The sequence below is a fragment of the Taudactylus pleione genome, unplaced genomic scaffold, assembly GCF_031769625.1.
Source record: "Taudactylus pleione unplaced genomic scaffold, aTauple2 ptg000106l, whole genome shotgun sequence".
Taxonomy (NCBI): Eukaryota; Metazoa; Chordata; class Amphibia; order Anura; family Myobatrachidae; genus Taudactylus; species Taudactylus pleione.
Window position 1 is genome coordinate 283,263 of NW_028284508.1, and position 16,564 is coordinate 299,826.

Below are 16,564 nucleotides of genomic sequence, written 5' to 3' on the forward strand. Positions count from 1 at the left end.
AATCATCTGTATATATGGATGCAACTAATATAGAGAACACTTGGAGTGTAATATAATGGGTGTAAAGTTTCACTGTTGAAAAGAGATATCAAATCACTATATATGAAACTCCACAATTACACCACAGGAGGGAGCCAAAGGATCAGATAATATATATGACCATAGAATCAATGTATAACACTCATGGAGGCTTTTTGTATAATATGACGGGTATAAGGATTGATCCCAATAAATATTATATGGGGAGGTGAAATTTTCTGTGTAGTAACTGCCCAGCAATCAGCAGGAGTTTGTGTAGGTCTGTGGGTTTTATCTGTCTCAGGTTCAGTCCACTGACAGCAAACAGAAGACCAGGGCAATAGTAACTGAAGGTGAATCTAGGCTGGGAGAAGGATCCAAGATTTGAGATCTGAACTGTCCTCTGAGTGGTGGGAGCAGACCTGCACACCGGATTCTGTACAGGCTTATATAATACTGCCTGCAGATGGAGGGGGTAGTTTTGGTGGACAGCTGTGGATGAAAGCTTAGTATCTTTCTTTTAAAAAGAAAAAATTCTGCAGCTGCTCTGTGTGTAGCAGTGATCAGCGTTCACCGCTGCACTGTGATGCTCACTGGCTCCCCTACCTCACCTAGGAAGATCCAAGATGGCGGGCGCCACTTGTCGGCGGATCTGGACAGCTTCCAGGCGCACCGGAAGGCCAGGACTCGGAGAGGACCAGAGGGTAAGCTCAGCAGGGAACCCGGCAGCAGGCACAACACCGGCAGCAGTCTCCGGCGCTACTATGCGCCGCCGCGCAGATGAGGTCCCGGCTCCTGATGCGGTAAGCGGCTACAACCTGCAAGGAGGTAGAAGACCTCCCCCAGCTCTGTAATCGCCACCCGCGGAAGCCCACAGGTACTGGTCACTGGTGGGAAACCCTGAGGGGTCACTTAGTCCGGGCAGAATAGGTGGAAACAGGCTAAATTGGAAAATTGTCCAGGAGCCTCTGGATCTCACTTCCACTCCAAATGGCCGCCAAGCCACGCCCCCGAATTACCCCCTTTTATTCCCAATGGGAAAAAATACATTTATTCATTATTATTCTTATTATTCTTATAATTCTTCTTCTTCTTATATTATTATTATATTTTGCTAATTCAATAGTGGATTCCATTTGCTAAGAAAATACACGAGAAGTCCCATTAAAATAGATAGGCAATAGTTTTTGGCAAAATGACCTTGTATTACTAAACAAAAGAGCACAAAAAATTGTGTATTTCCAAATATGCGCAGAGCCTTATACATCCAGTGATGTGACGGCAGCCACTACTACAACATATACGCCTGGTTTATGACAAGTCGTCATCATCTTCAATGTGAATTGGCACCAGCCCTGAGGCAGGTACAAAAGGTACCCCACCTAACATGCACATATGTGCTTTTCTGCAGGTTTGTATGAGCCACATTTGCTTAAAAAAAAAATTTAAAAATCACGTCTTTGCTGTACTGTGGCAGAATCAATGATGAGCCAATGTGTCTATGATAAGTGACCTTCAAGTGTCAGCTGTGTTCTACAATAAATAACTGACAATTTTACATATTTAGGACTACGACTCAACCATTGTGGATCCAATCAATGACATCAGAATTATTGGCATCATTACGGTGTTTCTCCTGCTAGGAATCTCACTGGCTGGCATGGAGTGGTAGGCTAAGGTACAGTAAAAGTACTGAATGTTCATTATTTGAATATTTAATCCAGTGCTGTCCACTGTCTCTATAATCTGAATTCTTTGTATCAGATATGACCAATTAGTAAAAATGTGTCCTGCAATAAATCAGGTGAAGCAAACATAGTGCAAACCATTATTACATTCATTGCCAGTTCAGATCAAATTAACCCCGTATTTTTGTGAGCAGTAACTGCCAATCAGAATTCTTCTTTCATTAGTATGACTGATAATAGCAAATATCCTATTGGTAAGTATCATCAATATTTTTGTTGATCCTATTAAAAAGACATCAGAAATGTTTAACCTGTGCCTATGAATCAGACTTGTGTACAGTGTAGCGCCAAGAGGGGGGAGCAGGTACAGATTACCTGGGCCCAGAACTCTGTAGGGGCCAGGGAGTTGCGGGGAAGCGTGGTCATGTTCCCTGTCGGCACAGACCATAGATGTGAAAGCTGTTCTCCAGTTACCACGCCCCCACCAGCACCCAAGCCTGCCCAAAGTCTCGGAAGCTGTGCTTTGGGAACAGAAAGTCCCAGCATGCCTTGCCAGACCCTGAAAGCATTTGCTTTCTTCTCCAAATAGCATATCTGTTCAATATTAGATGTAAGCATGCTAACTAATACTGGGTGACTGAAAAAAGACCAAAGCAGATCTCTATGAAGGCCGCAGCAGCATTAAATTTCAGTGAGGGACCCTGATCTCCAAATATTTATATTGTTATATGAGCCCATGGAGCCCAGGGTGTAATGCTAATGACACAATACCCTATCACACCCTTACTAGTATGTCAGGGCCGCAATGTAGACCATACAGGAAGAAAGTTTCTCAGTCTGTACATTACATACAGAGATAATCTGCTAGCCACAGATAAAAGCACGATGGCCGTGGGCACAAAGTAAAGTAACAAATTATATAGTTGATTGGTCCACTAAGTGGTTGAGGTGTTCATGAAAAAATACCTGATATATTTATGTATTGCACCAAGCAACTTAGCCAGGGGTGTAGGGAATGATCAGGGGTGCTGGGTGGGGGTCACACAATTTATACTCTACAACACAGAAAAGGAGAGAGAATGATATTATCTGTTGGGTTTACTATTTATAGAGAGGACGGACTACCTCCATGGCCCTTTGTTACTCATGTGTTAGGTGTGAAAACAAGAGGTGTTAGTGACTTGATGACATAGGGCCTGATTCATTAAAGGTCGCTATTGCAATCGCAGTTCCGTAGTCACAAGCAGACCCACTGTGAAAATATGCTAATGATTGCAATCGCAATGCCGTCGCACTGCCAGCATAGAGACGACCACTGCCTCCCACTACCGCTATCTCACATCCGTACTTAGAAATTGCTAATCTCATCATGCGCAGTGAGTGCGCAAGCTAAGTATGCAATCGCAGTGGCTAAGTTATGAACGCCCATGCAATGGAGTTCAAGCGGTCAGGCACGCCTGCATTTCTCTGACCACCCTACGTCACCACCCCCAAACGCTCACTGCCTGTCAATGACTCTGCGATGGCTCTGCGTGGTCTCCATTATCGCAGTGCGATCGCAGTGGTGCCTTCGCGTACACGCACTGCGATGCATATGCATGCGCAGTACGCAACAATCGGCCAACTGCCAGCACTGTTGCAGTTGCGACCCTTAATGAATGAGGCCCATAGTTAGCATCATCACACGAGTGGGCAAGGTCAGATGAATATGAGATTTTGCACTGTCACAGCACATCCTCGCCCACCTTGGAGGCAGGACGGGGCCCTTCCGGGAAAGTCGTCTGCTCGATTGTTAAAGGTTACCTATCATCTGCACATACCTGCAGTGGAGCCAGCAATTTTGTGGTCTGACCCAATACAGTAATTATAGAAATACATTCACAAGGAGCCTGTGACCTCCCTCAGGCCACGTGTGTCATCTGCTTCAGTGATCTCACTGGTACTAGTGAATTTTTTGGTTGCGTTATCATTAACAGTGTAGCAGCACAAAGATTGTCTGTGTTCAGATGTACATAAAACTACACAGGGGATGTTGTCAAAAGGTCGACAATGGAAATGTCGACATCCGTAATGTTGACTCCACAATGTTGACAGTTTTGTTGTCGACACTATCAGAATGTCGAACATTGTCAGGATGTCTACATTAGGGTTAGACCCTGACACAAATCTATTGTGAAAATATGATTATCTCTTACTGTATCCATGTGTTGTTAAACTACTGTATGGTTTTTGTCTCTGTTCCTCAGGCTCAGATTCTGTTCTTCATAGTGATCATGATCTCCTTCATAAACTATTTGGTTGGGACAGTGATTCCTGCCTCGGATGAGAAAAAGGCTAAAGGCTTCTTCAGTTACCATGGTGAGTGATGCAGAGATCACATGATCATTTGCTGTAACCTCAGCATAGTGACACAAATATATGGTAGTCATATGGTGACAGAGTTGGGGGTGAACAACATACAGGCATTGTAACAATGTTATACCGATACCCTATGATGTGTTATCAATACCCTGCTAGAATGTTGCTTTGTCTCATAACATGATCATTTAGTAGTGCTTGGTGCAATACTACCAGTGTAGTGTCAAGTGAGTGTTAGATTGATAGCAGAGCAGCCTGGGTGGTCGCAAAAGGCCCCCCACACACATAACTATATGGCATAATGTGAACTGGGTGTTCTGTGTGGCATAATATGAAGTGTGAACTAGGAGAACTACAGTTTGTTCCATACTGCTAGGTGTAGGACTGCTACAAAGTGATACCATTGTTCTCTTGGTGCCAGACATTACTTTATTTCCACAGTGAGCCATAAGCGCTATCCAAACACGCTGTGACTGAGTTTGAATGCTTGGAAAAGGACGGAGAAAGGTAACAGGCGGTCACAGGCTGACTTCATTACAGCCTTAGGTTATCCAAGCATAGGAAAATTCTATCTATCGGTCCGCTAATTGGGGTACATCCCATTAGCTACACCTGCCGCACACTACAAGTTGGATCAAAAGTTTATTTTTCCACCAGCGTGGAGGCTATTGTCTCAACATTCTCCTAAACAACATAAGGAGATTACTGAGCGCCACCTCATGATAAGACACGGTGGTCGGATAAGGAGGTTTCAAGGACTCTCTATGTGGAATATGGTCCGGTGAGAACTGTATGTTTTTAGCTAGATCAATGCATATATGATCTTCTATGGTGAACCTTTTTTGCAGCAATTCACCAGGAATCAGGGGGTGCTTCTAATATGTATTAGATTAGTCTGTACATTGTATATTGTAATATTGATGGATTTGGAATTTACCATTTATATATAAAATTGCTGTTTGATACATTCACTTGGTATCTTGAATTTACTTTCTGCCATGCTAAACTATTCCCTATATTAATTTTACCATCAATTAGCGCAACACCACCATTGTTTTTCATTGTTTTTCTCTATTCAAATATTATACATTTAATAACATTGCCAATATATCATGTTGACATTTTTATTGGTAGTGGACCCCACAAATCTTTATCTGGCCCTGTGTCTGGTTGACAGCACAAACATATTGTGGTCACCATGGGTATCAAAAACAAAGGATAGTGTCTAATTATAGTGGTTCATTTACATTTAGGATGAGTGCATTAAGCTGATTTGTGGAGTGCATTGGAATATACGGTCATCGTTTAAGTATATTCTATGTACATGAAAGAATGATTTCAGGAACAGGAAAATTAACTATTAGGAGGGGTGTCATTAAGGATAATAGGGAATTTATTGCAGGTCTGATGCTCTGGGGATTTTAGGATTCCTCTGGTAGTGGATAGAGACGATCTATATAATAATACAAGATGGTCTGTCCCCCCTTTAGCGGCTACCACTGCCATGACAGACAGACAGGACAAGTTAGCAAACGGGGGTGAGCGGGAAAGAGAAGGGAACCCAGCAACACCAGCCACACAGAGTAAGTGTAACAGAAGTGCGGGGGCAGGAATGGGGAGACCCGGTGTACAATTGGTCCAAAAGTTATACATAGGTAGGAATTCAATTAGCCGCAGGGTTTACCCCGCAACTAATTGCAGGCCAAAATCCCGTGGCACGGGGAAAATCTATTCAATAAACGTAAACTGCGGAATCAATGGGTTTTCTCCCCGCGTGCGAGCCCGATTTGGAGTTTTTAAGGCGGATTTTACCTCGCACCTTCATGAGCTGCAAGGTAAAGTCCAACTGCGGAATCCCCGCTAATTTAATAGGTCCGACGCAGCTATTTGAAAATGCCCAATATACTTTGATTGTTACAAATTATGGAGGTAAATGACAATCAAGCTGGCTATGGCCTGGGAATGTAACCAAAAAAGTTTATCAAAGGGGACCTTAAAGGGAGTGAAAATTATATGCTAGCTAGATGCATATGCAAATTTTTCAAAGTGACACCATGGGAAGCGATCGCTCGCCAAGGCATAAGGACGCCCACCATGTCTAAGCGAGCAGCCACTTTGTGTGAGCGTACGCCCAATCGCACAGGCAGAGCCGCCCACCAGCACACGTCATCTCCAGGAAGTGTCATAAAACATTGGTACATCGAGCACCATCGGATGTGAACGCAGTGCTTGCGGTTGCTTACCGTACCGCAAGCATTGCGAGGAAATCAGTGTAATAAAAATGGCAAGTGATGTGTGCTATGATGCTGCCTGTTAATTATGCACGCCTCTGAAACGGCGTTGAAACACTCAGGCACGCCTGCGTTCACATCTCCAGCCCCCCATTATTAGTGTCCTGCCCCTGTTACCACCCACAAACGGCCTCTCCTGTCACTCTTTCCCTGGGCTGCCTTTGCTGGGCGAGCAAGAGGGCTGCGAACGCAGTGTGTAGTTCGCGCACACGCAGAACGAAGCGTGCGCGTACGCAGAACATCGGTCCAATTGCGATCGCTCTGCATGAACGAGCGGCTCTGAATCAGGCCGTGCTTGGAGCTAACCTTCTGACTATTGTCGTCTTGTATTTCTATGCTATTCCTTGAGCAGGCTATTCCTGACACCTGATACATGCCAGGGAGGACATTTGGTCTTTTAATCCTCTATCCACTGCTGCCATAGCATTTTGTCACTCCATTGTTTTTCCTCCAGCACATCTTTGGCTATACAATCATCCCAGGCTCCATACTGGAGCACCAATACTGGGCAGTGACACGGTATAGATTCTCTACTTTACGTTTGCATCCAGATTCTTTAGAAAGTTATTGAAGGTCTTTGCGTCAAGAGTGTAGATATTGGGGATGGGGTAGCAGCTGCTGAGCATGTGTGTAGTGTCGAAACAGGATGATTGGCTGATACCTAAATTGTAAAATTATAATCTGCACGACGCCATTTTTTGTTGCCCCTGACGACGCCATCTTGCATCGTCAGCCTGAAACCATTGTGTGCGATACTAATATGCTATTATTAGCATTGTGCGATTACATTGCTACCACATATTGTTTAAAGTCCCACCATACCCCATATGTACATGAAAACCATACATATAATATACAAGATGAACAGCGCACAGTTGCGCTGTTTATTAAAGCACTCTACACATAAAACACAACACGCATAGTAGCGATTGTACGATACCCCGTGTACGGCTCTGTTATGATTATTAGCGTTGTGCGTCTGCCACTGCCCCAGGTTAAAAGTCCTCATTATACAAATACGTACATTTATTACAACATATATGAACACTCCTGCAAAGCACGTACCATGGTGTACTCCACATACACATAGATGCACAAAGCATACTAGCGTCTTTTCTTACACTTAAGGTGCATACACACTAGACGATATGCTCCCTGAGCGATATCGTCTAGTGTGTCCCCGGCAGGCTGTGCTCAATGTCGTTCATGACATTGAGCACAGCCGCTGAACGATACCATTAGCGATATCGTTCAGCGCCGGGCTCTCTCACCCATTCCCTGACATGCAGCAACCTGACGAGGTCGTCAGGTTGGCCTGCATGTCAGCCCGATGAACGAGGATGACGAACGACCCGCGGGAACGCGCGTCGTCGTCATCGTTCATCTTTTTTGTGTTAAAAATGGACGATAAAGTGGACGACTGAACGATAACGATATCGTTCAGTCGTCCACTTTAATCGCCCAGTGTGTACGCACCATTACACGTTGCCCACTTACATAGAAGGACAGCGTAAGGCAAGTGCAATGTGACTGAGCCAGTGTAAAGCCCGTGGCTGTGGGAGCAGTATATCTGTAAAGACTTTTGTTGCTTAGTGTCATTCATTAGTGTTAGCCTATAGGGATCCTTGGGGGTGTGGCCTTGCTGGTATATTAGGTCTGTTAGCCAAAGGCTCCTCCTCTTTGTTCCTGGAAATTTCCAGCTGAAGGAGTCAGGGAAGTGATCTGTGCTTTTATTACACTGACTCCATTCTCTGCTGTCTTTATTTCATACTTCCTTTTCCTGTCACCTATTCTGTTTCCTCACCCTGCTATCCTACTCTACATATCTCCTGATCCTATTCTAGTTCTTTCTGTCCTGTAATCCCTTTGTCTTTTCCCCTTTTCTTTCTTTGGTGCTACCCCACATGGCATTAATATACTGTGCCCGCTGCGCTGCGGCTCTGGCTCTCCGGCTGACCGCCCCTCCTGCTCACTTCTAATCCCTGAGCAGGGCCTGAGGGCGGCAGCGCGGCGCGGGGTCATGTGTCCCGGGGCCGCGACTCCGAGTCGCGACGTGGTACACAGGCCGGGACCATGCTGCTGGGGCTGGAGGCCTCTACGACTGCCCCGGCACCCGGCGGTGACAGGCTCCGCTCGCCGCTTGTTTTTTGAGGGACGCGGCCCGCGCGGCTGCTGTGGGCGTGTCCCTCCCTGTCACTCAGCCGGCGGCCCCGGGTGATCTGCTGCGTGGTCGGCGGTGAAGCTGGTCAGTGTACTGGCGGTGGTTCCCTCGCTTAAGCGGCAGCAGTACTCGTCGGACCGGGCGGGGCTTAAGCTGCCATTTACTTAATCTCCCTGGGGACAAAAATGGCGAGAGGGCGTGGCCGGGCAGCGCTGGACTCTAGTGGGGCCTGTTTTTATTATGTGCTGGATATATGGCACACAATACACTGTGTATGAGACATGTAGTGGGTTGCTGTGATCGCTGGTCCTGTACATGCTGGAGTTGTGACACACAATACACTGTGTATGAGACATGTAATGGGTTACCGTGATCACTGGTCCTGTATATGCTGGATCTATGACACACAATACACTGTGTATGACACATATAATGGGTTACTGTGGTCCCTGGTCCTGTATATGCTGGATCTTTGACACACAATGCACTGTATGACACATATAATGGGTTACTGTGATCGCTGGACCTGTATGTGCTGGGGTTGTGACACGCGGTACACTGTGTGGCACATGGTGGGTTGCTGTGGCCCCTGGTCCTGTATGTGCTGGATATATGACACGATACACTTGTGTGTGACACATGTAGTGGGTAGCTGTGGTCGCTGGTCCTGTACATGCTGGAGTTGTGACACACAATACACTGTGTATGACACATGTAATGGGTTACTGTGATCACTGGTCCTGTATATGCTGGAATTATGAAACACAATACACTATGTATGATGCATATAGTGGGTTCCTGTGATCGCTGGCCCTGTATATGCTGGAATTATGACACACACTTCACTATGTATGACACATATAATGGTTGATTGAGATTGCTGGTCCAAAATATTTAGTATGACACACAATAGAGCCTGATAAGTGCTAATTATTATTTCTTCAACGATTGCATGCTGAAACCCCTCGCCCCCCACCCTCTCTAGAAATCCTTCGTTTGCCACTGGTGGGGGTCACTTAACACTGGGTCACACCTACGCCCTGCCATTAGCACAACGTGTGCGGCGGGCGCGCCTAAGCAATCCACGTGTTTCTTCCCCGGGCGCTTTTGCTTGGTGATGCTGCACCTGTAGTGCAACGGGTTCCATTACCTCACAACTATAGAAAATAGGGCGCTTGTACATGGCTGTTGGTTTGAGTAATATTATAATGCATTACACATTTAAGACCTATTAATTTACTGAAAATACACAGATGGAACAATTCATAGGATCTATTGCCACGAAATAGCTGTAAAGCCCAGATACGGCTCTGAGCACACTTTTGCAGTGGCATATCATGTCGCATTTTGGCGGCTGCACCGCTTTAGCGGGATGTATTTTGCGTTGAGGATTCTTTGTTGCGCAGGATGCGTCACTTTAGCACTGACCAGATTGGGCGGGGTCGCTGTCTAGCTTTGCAGAAATGTCAGGACGCCATGACCTGCCCGGTGTGTTTGGCGCATGTATATTGCGACAGCGCCCAGAGTGTGGAGCAGCATGGTTGGTGCATCAGGATGGGGTTCCAGTTAATAAATACAAATTTGGTCATTTTTTTGCAAAGATGTATTGCGGCTCTCTGTCTCCCTTCACACGAATATGGCACTCATTTGTTCTGAAATGGGTCTGCGGCGTCTGCTGACACATCCGGTTTTCCAACGTCTGAGATTCAGGCTCTGGGTAAGTGGAAATCCGGAGCATGGCATCTTTATGTGAGTTTGGGCAGGGTGCTTGCTAGCGCTTCTTCGGCATGCTAACCAGGGGTTTAGACTACTCGTTTTCAGGGGTTTGGAGGGATTTTTATTTTTCCTACGGAGGCAACAAATAGTTCCCCAGATAAGTAGAAAAGATCCTAGTAGGTTTTGTTTTTACCTCCAGCCTGGTTAGCATGCTTGTGTTTGTCACTAACATTATTATTGTTGTTTTATGTTGTATTGTTTGTGGATGGGTAGAGGAATACTGTGGCGTGAATTGAAGGGGCGTCTGAGGTATACGGTGCAAATGTTTAGTTGGACTAAAGGTGTTGATCATGCACTTGGATGAACATGATGGCAGAGTTTTTGGTTCATCATGCACTGATCGTGCACTTGGATGGACATGATGGCGGAGTTGTTGGTTTATCATGCACTCGTGGTCCAATACGTGCATTTGTTGGGTCTGATGGAGACCTTTTTGTAGGGCAGTTTTGCTTCTGTTTTGTGGAGGCGTTTAAGGTGATTGTGTAGTTTGGCTTTAGTTTGTTTGGTTGGCGGGCTGCGGCTTTGAGTTGCCTCACTTTGGCGGAAAGAACGGTAGTGTGCTTTTAGTTATAAAAAATTAGATGGGTGCGCTCTCCTGGTTCAATGATAGGCCAAACCCGTGTTATGGAAAAGTGTCTCACCAGATAAGGCAGGATAACTTGGTTAGATGAGTTGCCTGCAAGGAGGGCAGGATTTCTTGGCTAGATGAGTTGCCTGCCAGGAGGGAAGGATAACACAGGCTGAAAATAGTTCAGGTGTAAATGTACAGTTTGATTACACACAGTAGGGCTGAGAAAGCTGTAGCTGCTGATTATACAGAGGAAGCACAGACCAAAAGGCTTGGGCCTGCATACACTGAACACAGCATGTGGATGGTGAATAGTTCAGGTGTAAATGTACAGTTTGATTACACACAGTAGGGCTGAGAAAGCTGTAGCTGCTGATTATACAGAGGAAGCACGGACCCAAAGGCTTGGGCCTGCATACACTGAGCACAGCATGTGGATGGTGAATAGTTCAGGTGTAAATGTACAGTTTGATTACACACAGTAGAGCTGAGAAAGCTGTAGCTGCTGATTATACAGAGGAAGCACGGACCCAAAGGCTTGGGCCTGCATACACCGAGCACAGCATGTGGATGGTGAAAACAGACAGCAAGCTAACAGCATTCAGAGCAGAGTGGAACAACAGTCTTGAATAATTGAGCTACCTGCGGAAGCCTGGAAGGGAGACGGAGAGTGGTAAATAGAAGCAGCGGCTGAAGTGTAGACAATCACGGAGGATAGCTGGAACAACCAGCCCGAGCTGTAGGAGGAAACTCTATAACCGGCGAGGGGGAATGAATCTGGAAGCTACAATATAGGAAGAGCAGCCAATCAGCAGCATATGGAGTATGAGTCACTCTCTGCAGCATCCCTGGTGCTTGGTAATCAGCGGAACCGGATTCTGAGTCAGTGTAGGTCCCGAGCTGGTGGGAAACAAGCCGCGCTGCCACGGCTTGTGACAACCCGTCCCTTCCGGGAGTGACACAGCTCGTCTGGGCGTGCTTTTTGGGGAGAGTTGAACACCGAGTGATGTGTTTGGTCTGCATGTGTCTTGCGGGAGTGCCCGTTCTTTGTGGTCCGCCACCATACTAACTTTAAGCTCACAATTAATTTAAATTGGCAATTATCTAATTTGATAACCCAAATTTAATATTATTAATTATTAATAATCTGATGTCAAATAAATTTGACCTTTAATTTAAATCCAACTCCTGTTGTCCGTGTGTTTATTTTTGGTAAGTTTTAGTTGTGTTAAGTCGGTAAGGTCTAGTGCGCATATCAACCATAGGGAGTTTAGGGTTCCCTAGCATTAAGGTTAATATTCAAGGTTATATTCATTATTAATTATGTTATGAATTGACTATTGAAGATGTAAGGTGACCGTGTTTGGTGCTATTCTACACCACTGTTTATTTGCAGACTTCCGGTTCTATCGTCAAGGAAATCGCAACATGCGTCTGTGAACTATGGATCATAGAGAGATAGGCATTGAAATGTACTCTGTAATGTAATATTTATTAGCCAGTGTAGACTTGTTCTTTGGCGGGAAAACGGGCACAAAGAGCTTTTGGAGGCTGAACTATTACAATACAAACTGACCTATGAACTGCATCGTAACAGAAGAACCAGGAAGAAGAACCAATGGGATTATGCCAACTTGTTCTATTGTATTGCCTATCTCTGCAAGGGTTTATATGCAAGCAGTGAAAACAAATGGATATTGAAACATATAATAATGCAGCATATATCTTTTATAAAAAATAATAATAAAAAAACAAGTATGTTAAGTGGCGTAGGTATAATAAATAAAATAAGTAAAGTCCAAGCTAATAGCAGCAGCTGTATAAAAGATCCAAGAATGTCTTTTAATAATGGATGTCTCATAAATCCTTGCTGTATATAGTCATGTAAAAAGACATGTCAGAGTTCAGTTTCCAAAAAAAGGTTTAAAACGTTGGTCGGTGCATGCACCTCCTACCTCTCTATACTTGCATTGACCACCAACAAGGTGTGGATGCCATAAAATCAATAATGGAACTTGAACTGGGAATTCCAGAAGAAAAGATCAAGTTTGTGATAGAAAGTATAACATTCATACTAACACACAACCATTTTTGGTTCAACGGCTCCCACTACAGACAGGTTCGCGGCACAGCTATGGGGACAAAATTTGCCCCTAGCTACGCGAACCTGTTCATGGCAAAGTGGGAGAATGATACCATATGGCACAATAACCCTTTCAATCAATACATATTGGTTTGGCAACGATATATAGATGATGTCTTTATGATCTGGAAAGGGGGTTTGGAAGAACTGCAAATGTTCAGTAAGTATATCAACGAAAATAATATCAATCTAGAGTTTACATCGACTTGGAGCAATAGCTCACTTGACTCTAGATTTGACCATTTATATAGAACACGACACAATACAAACCAAGACTTTTACTAAACCAGTGGATATGCACAAATTCATTCCCCCAACAAGCAATCATCATAGGAATTGGATTAGAAGTATCCCAGGAGGCCAGTTCAAAAGAATACGATGCAATTGCTCAAAAATGGAAGTATTCGAAGAACAGACAGATCTTTTGAAAAAGAAATTTATTAATCAACATTACGATCCGGAACTCCTAGAAACAGCACTCCTGGAAGCTAAAACAACAGAAAGAACAACTCTCCTTAAATACAAACCAAAAAGAAAGGAAGAAAAAGGACCCTTCATCACGCAATTTAACAGTCAATTTAAAGATATAGAAAAAATCATTCGTAGACACTGGCATATCCTTCTAAAAGATGACATCCTGAAAGATCCCTTACAGAAGAAACCTCAATTCGTGTATAGAAGAGCACCAAATTTAAAACAGAGAATAACCACAAGTTATTTAAATCCAATAAAAGAAAATAAAAGTATTAGGAACACCTGGATGGAAAAAAGGAATCCAGGATTTTACTACTGTAACAGATGCAAAGCATGTAAAACGACCGGAAAAAAACAGACTTCATCAGTGTGTGAGTTTACATCAAATATCACGGAAAAGCACTATAAGATTAAAGAAACCATGACTTGTGACACCCAAGGGGTGATTTATCTTCTGACTTGCCCTTGCGGCCTACAATATGTAGGCCGCACTAAAAGGAATCTCAATATAAGGATTAAGGAACATATTAACAACATCGAGAAGAAATTCGAGGCCCATAGTGTCTCCAATCATTATAAAAATGTTCATAATGGGGACCCAAGCACACTTCACTTTCATGCTATTAAAAAAATAAACAAACCCTGGAGGGGAGGGGATTATATAAAGTTAATGTCGCAAGAAGAATCAAAATGGATTCATGAACTCAAGACGCTCAAACCAAGAGGACTGAATATCGATTTTGAATTTACATATTTCCTTAAAGACTAAGACAAGAGGGCCCCAAGTAGTATCTAAGAGCATCACTAGTACGGGAATTTCCAATCTGGGAGATAAGGGACACATTAGAGGTCACTACTTACATACCACCCTGTCACCGCCCAACCACTTCCGAACTTGGAAGCTAAACAGGGTAGGGCCTGACAAGTAATGTGATGGGAGACCTCACATGAACATCAGATTATGTAGTTCAACCTCAATATGATGTCATTTGCTCCCTAAATGTGGAAATACGATGCTAGAAGATAATCATCATGCAAGGGCCCTAAGAACCACAATTCAACTTCACCAATAAATCAACTTCGCCAAGAAGAAAAAGGATGAACCAAATCAATTAGAAACATTTAACTAATAGAGAATCCATTAAAAGAAATATTAATATATATCTGAATCAGAAAAACTAATAGAGAATCCATTAAAAGAAAAATAACATACATTAGAATTAGAAAATATATTACTTCACTACATCCATATAGGGAAGTTTATAATTCATAACTTCGCTTATCCCTAATAAAAAATCTTCTATGTTTTAATTTACCCCATTAGATCTTAGTGCCATTTCTCATCTTTATATATGTATGATAACCTACTATGTATCTATATGTAACATTTTTAGTCTCATTATGTAACACACTCATTCCAGGTTTTCTCATGTTACACAACACACCACCGTCTTTATGTTGCTGCAGTGTGAGCAACGAATGAGTTAAACAAAATAGGAGGGGCTGAAAGCCCTACAAAAGGAAATCACTGACAAAGGACATGCACTCACAGCCCTGACGAAGCCCGCATTCTGATTGGACGGGCGAAACGCGTAGGCCACGCCCCCTGCACGGAACAATACCCGGAAGAGGGAAGCCGACGGTGACACAGACGTGCACGCACACCGCCGGTAACATCCCTCTACAGCGGCTGAAGGATTCCATCGCTCCGGCTGCTACCCCACGGGACCCACCCAGGACGGGTCTCTAACATCTCCAACGGGACCGGGATTTAATCGCAAGGAGGCAATACACGACACACCAGTAAGGAATGCTGACATTGCCTATACTGACACGGAGGTAGGAGGTGCATGCACCGACCAACGTTTTAAACCTTTTTTTGGAAACTGAACTCTGACATGTCTTTTTACATGACTATATACAGCAAGGATTTATGAGACATCCATTATTAAAAGACATTCTTGGATCTTTTATACAGCTGCTGCTATTAGCTTGGACTTTACTTATTATTTTATTTATTATACCTACGCCACTTAACATACTTGTTTTTTTATTATTATTTTTTATAAAAGATATATGCTGCATTATTATATGTTTCAATATCCATTTGTTTTCATTATTGTGATGTATCTACTCAATTAGGGTAACACTATACCATTGTTAATATAGCAATCCTGATCTAATTAGGATAATAGAATATCACCATTTTAATCAACTTTCATATTAATTTTTTTGTTTTAACCCTTGTCCTGCCAGGATCATATTTTAACATACATGTAACCATCAATAAATTATTTTTGTTATCCCTTTTTACATACCATTATCTTCACTCTATTTTGCGCCCTATACGATCTCTATTATCTATTCCAAGCAAGTGGTACAGGAAAGCCACAGGTATTTGAGGCAGCACTAGGGTAAAGATTACCAATAGTCAAATATTAACATAAATATTAACATAAGCTTATTGTTGAAGAGCGCACTGGATCACTTATATACTCCCTTTATATGCAAGCACCTTGGATCTGGTAGTTAGTCATCTTTTCTGTTGACGGAGGTTTCATAGTTGATGCCGGGAAATCTGGATCTGGAAATCTGGATCCAGAGCTATGCATATGTATAGACTGTACCTTGTGATTGTATAATTTGTTTGCTGTAATTGTATTTAGATCACAGCGTGTAACTATATGCTTTTTGTTGAATAATATCTTTTTTGTGCTTTGGAACCACAATCAAAGTCTGGAAAGCAATTATTTCTTGTGCAACTTATGAAGCTAAATAGCGACTTTTAGGGTGTATAGATCAATTTGGTATTCATAGTAGCTTCCCCCCCTTCCATCTCCAGGGCCATGCTATCCTGTGCAGTCTGCAATCAGCAGAGCATTGCCTTATCTCAGTTTTATATTTTATATATTCATCTTCAGCCAGCAAGTATTCTCAGGAGCATATTTAGCTGGTGCATTATATTGCCCTCTCCCAAAGCGAGAATCTCCCTCAAATGATGTTTAGATTTATCTTACCAGAGAAGTTGATGACCCATGTCAATCCTTCCCTGGAAGGATCACCTGAGGGGAATGAATGATTTTTTTT

General features: G+C 43.4%; 1 pseudogene; it reads left to right on the forward strand.

The window, feature by feature from the left end:
• The first annotated feature begins 644 nt into the window (after nucleotides 1–644).
• Nucleotides 645–16,564, forward strand: part of LOC148525494 (solute carrier family 12 member 3-like) — a 137,097-nt pseudogene continuing 121,177 nt past the window's right edge.